This window comes from Geotrypetes seraphini, chromosome 3 (assembly GCF_902459505.1).
Source record: "Geotrypetes seraphini chromosome 3, aGeoSer1.1, whole genome shotgun sequence".
Taxonomy (NCBI): Eukaryota; Metazoa; Chordata; class Amphibia; order Gymnophiona; family Dermophiidae; genus Geotrypetes; species Geotrypetes seraphini.
The window spans coordinates 130,317,903-130,322,589 of NC_047086.1; the positions used below are offsets into that span (position 1 = coordinate 130,317,903).

At 39.8% G+C, this 4,687-nt stretch overlaps 1 long non-coding RNA gene across 1 annotated transcript; it reads right to left on the minus strand.

The window, feature by feature from the left end:
- Positions 1-3,234: 3,234 nt before the first annotated feature.
- On the minus strand, positions 3,235-4,257 carry LOC117357834. Its single transcript, XR_004538869.1, has 2 exons — positions 4,088-4,257; positions 3,235-3,924 (listed from the first exon to the last, which is right to left on the minus strand). It is a non-coding gene; the product is annotated as an uncharacterized LOC117357834 (long non-coding RNA).
- Between the last annotated feature and the right edge of the window lie 430 nt (positions 4,258-4,687).

Genomic DNA, 4,687 nt, shown 5'->3' on the forward strand with positions numbered 1-4,687 from the left:
TCCAGAAAACAAACAAACATATCTAGAGCAGAAGTATATGACTCCAGTCCCAGAGAACGAGACAGGTCTGGTTTTCAGGGTATGCCTACTGAATAATCATTGGGCATATTTGAATAGTGTGGGTTAAGGACTAAAGTAAGGCTGCCAACTGGATCTAGATTCACAGGACACTTTGTTTACCCCGTTACATGCAGGGCTTGTGGTTCTGATTTCCCCATTGCATTCTCTAAGAAATGCAAGACTACCCAGAATGCACTGAGGTAAACCCAGAACTGGATCAACCCTGTCCTATGAATATGGATACAATTGGCAACTTAGATTATTAGGGTAAAAAAATACACAAACAGGGAAAAAAACCTTCAAATGAGTGAAGTGATAAAGAAATGGAGAAAAAAATACTAAAGTCCTTTTCACTAAAACTTTAAATTGTATATCCAAAACGTATGTGATGTATACAGTTAACGTATGTGTGATATATGCTCAGAGACCTGGAAACCACCTAAGAACTCAGTCCCAAAATTAGTCTCACCACCCAATCATTGTATATACATATAAGAATATAAGAATAGCCTTACTGGGTCAGACTAATGGTCCATCTAGCCTAGTATCCTGTCTTCATGGAGGCCAATCCAAGTCACAAGTACTTGGCAAAAACCCAAATAGCAGCAGCATTCTATGCTACTGATCCAGGGCAAGCAGTGGCTTTCCCCATGTCTGTCTCAACAGCAGACTATGGACTTTTCCAAAACTTTTTTTTAACTAGCTACATTAACTGCTCTTACCACATCTTCTGGTAAAGCATTCCAGAACTTAAGAACATAAGAAGTTGCCTCCACTGAGGCAGACCAGAGGTCCATCCTGCCCAGCGGTCCGCTCCCGCGGTGGCCCATCAGGCCTAATTGCCTGAACAGTGTCCCTGACTAATTTTGTAACTGCCTCTAATCTTATCCCTATTTCCTACCTTTACTCCTATCTGTACCCCTCAATCCCTTTGTCCTTCAGGTACCTGTCCAGACCCTCTTTAAAGCCTTGTAGCGTGCTCTTGCTTATTACATCCTCCGGTAGCGCGTTCCATGTATCCACTACCCTCTGAGTGAAAAAGAACTTCCTGGCGTTTGTTCTAAACCTTTCCCCTTTTAATTTCTCTGAGTGCCTCCTCGTACTTGTGGTTCCCCGCAATTTGAAAAATCTGTCCCTGTCTACTCTTTCTATGCCCTTCATGATCTTGAAGGTTTCTATCATGTCTCCTCTAAGTCTCCGCTTTTTTAGTATAAACTAAAAGGTAATTAATGGTATCCTAGCTGTGCTCTCTAAAATTCAGCTGTAGTTGCTAGGTCCCAGTATTTAGGAAGCCCATAGTTAAGTGAAGTTTGTTTGCATCACACGAATTGCATGATTTTTTATTTTTTTTTTTAGGACTTTGGGTGCATGCTTTGTTTCTCTCATCCAAGGAGATAAGTTCTAAGCTTTCATTAAAGCCAATTCAAAATCTATATATATAAAATCGGAGGTATGTATGTGTGTGTGTATGTGCCGCGATCACGCAAAAACGGCTTGACCGATTTGAATGAAACTTGGTATGCAGATCCCTCACTACCTGGGGTGATATGTTCTGGGGGGTCTCGCGGCCCACCTGCACACGTGGGCGGAGCTACAAACAGTAAATCAGATTTCACCCATTCATGTCAATGGAAAAAATGTAAAAAGCTGCCATTCTCACTGTAATTCAAAAACGGCTTGACCGATTTGAACGCAACTTGGTATGCAGATCCCTCACTACCTGGGGTGATATGTTCTGGGGGTCTCGCGGCCCACCTGCACACGTGGGCGGAGCTACAAACAGTAAATCAGATTTCACCCATTCATGTCAATGGAAAAAATGTAAAAAGCTGCCATTCTCACTGTAATTCAAAAACGGCTTGACCGATTTGAACGGAACTTGGTATGCAGATCCCTCACTACCTGGGGTGATATGTTCTTGGGGTCTCGCGTCCCACCTGCACACGTGGGCGGACCTACAAACAGAAAATCAGATTTCACCCATTCATGTCAATGGAAAAAATGTAAAAAGCTGCCATTCTCACTGTAATTCAAAAACGGCTTGACCGATTTGAACGAAACTTGGTATGCAGATCCCTCACTACCTGGGGTGATATGTTCTGGGGGTCTCGCGGCCCACCTGCACATGTGGGCGGAGCTACAAACAGAAAATCAGATTTCACCCATTCATGTCAATGGAAAAAATGTAAAAAGCTGCCTTTCTCCCTGTAATTCAAAAACGGCTTGACCGATTTGAACGAAACTTGGTATGCAGATCCCCCACTACCTGGGGTGATATGTTCTGGGGGTCTCGCGGCCCACCTGCACACGTGGGCGGAGCTACAAACAGAAAATCAGATTTCACCCATTCATGTCAATGGAAAAAATGTAAAAAGCTGCCATTCTCACAGTAATTCAAAAATGGCTTGACCGATTTGAACGAAACTTGGTATGCAGATCCCTCACTACCTGGGGTGATATGTTCTGGGGGTCTCGCGGCCCACAACTCTATGTTGCTTGCTCAAGGGTGGGTTCACCCAAGAATTTATATGTTCTTGCTCCAGGAGGTGAAACTAAAAATGTTGTTTATAATCACGTTTTGCGTTAGTTGTATTGTATTCATTTTGTCAAATATTTCACATTATAATTTGAATATTGTACTTTTTATTAAGCTGTAAAAAAATAATTTCATTCACCACTATAAAGTATCTTTATTTGAATCCATTTACAGTGTTATTGCTATAATTAAATACCCGTGCAACGCCGGGGCATCAGCTAGTAATATATAATTACTTCTGTAACACACTACTAGTTTCCAACTACAGAAGCTTGACCATGTACCAGGAGGTAGTTGAGAACTAACATGAATTTGTTAAACCCCAAAACTGAAATGTAAAGTGTAGCTAGACTACAACTCAGCTTGTAACTTAAGCCTGACATGCTTCTAGAGCATTATATTGTAATCCAAAAACTAAAGAAACATCCTTCTTCTGCTTAGGAAATATGCCCTATTGAAGTTTAGACTACAATAAAATATATAAGAAGCACTTATCACCCATGGAGATGTATTAAAATATGCACAGCCTAATTATAAAAAGCAGTACAATGCTTATGCCTTATCAGATTACATAGTTTAGACTTAGCCCTAAACAAGTGTTAAAAAATTTGAATGTTTAAGAGATGACAATTTCTGCATGTGAATGTAAAACATTTAATTTAAAAATGTCAACACTACAATATATAAAATAGCTATTATAAACGCACATAGTGTATTCTATAGCTGCCAGGTATTACATTTTAGGAAACTAAGTTACACTGTGGTTAAGACTTGCCCTTTCATGACTGAAAAGTCCATTTCCTATCACAGTGATATCTGGTTAGACTTAACAGCCCCAATTTTTAAAACACTCAGATCAAGTCATAACCAGTTTTATTGCAAAAGGACCCTGTACATGTTTATACCATTCTAGTACCTTACAATCTGAGCTACCCATCAATTAACATACAGAAACATGCATGAGAAGCAAGAAAGTTCACCCACCCCCTTCTGCATATTAGAACCATCACTTCAGAGCAGACATGCTCACCTAGCTGAGGTTTATGAACAGAGCCACTTTTCACATTCATCCTGAGTGAAATATGGAATGACTTAAGTACAAATGCAACATATTATAAACAATTTCGTACAAAAAAAGTCACAAATAAACCAAAGTATTTTACAGAATTTACTACAAAATGATCAATATCAGCTTTAAATTAAGCTCTCTCTCCCCGTATCCTGCGAGCCAGCTGGATGTCTTTAGGCATGATGGTGACTCTCTTGGCATGAATAGCACATAGGTTGGTATCTTCAAACAAGCCAACAAGATATGCTTCGCTAGCCTCCTGTTTAAGGAAAAACCAAGCCATATTGATACCTGGTATATATTTCAGTTTTCACTAAATCATAGCAAAAAGATTTTTTTTTTTAATGTAAAACTTAAAAAGCTGCAAAATTAACAGTTCAAAACTATATTTAACCTCAGCAATAAAGAATGGTTAACATTACCTGAAGTGCACCAATAGCTGCACTCTGGAATCGTAAGTCCGTTTTGAAGTCCTGGGTAATTTCTCTTACCAACCGCTGAAATGGAAGTTTTCGGATCAGCAACTCTGTGGACTTCTGGTAACGGCGGATTTCACGAAGTGCCACAGTGCCAGGCCTATAATGATGAGGTTAACGATGAGGTTAACGATGAGGTTAACTATTCTCTGAGTGAAAAAATATTTCCTCCTATTGGTTTTAAAAGTATTACTCTGCAACTTCATCGAGTGTCTCCTAGTCTTTGTAAATCTTGATGCAGTAAAAAATCGATCCACTTGTACCTGTTCTACCCCACTCAGGATTTTGTAGACTTCAATCAAATCTTCCCTCAGCCATCTCTTTTCAAACCTGAAGAGCCCTAATCTCTCTAGTCTTTCCTCATACGAGAGGAGTTCCATCCCCTTTATCATCTTGGTGGCTAAAATCACCCATTATTATACTGTTGCCCAATTTGCCAGCTTTCCTAATCTCTGAAAACATTTCTTCATCTGTCTGCTCATTCTGTCCTGAGGGACGATAGTATAACCCTATCCATATATTATTTCCCTTCACACATGGAATTTT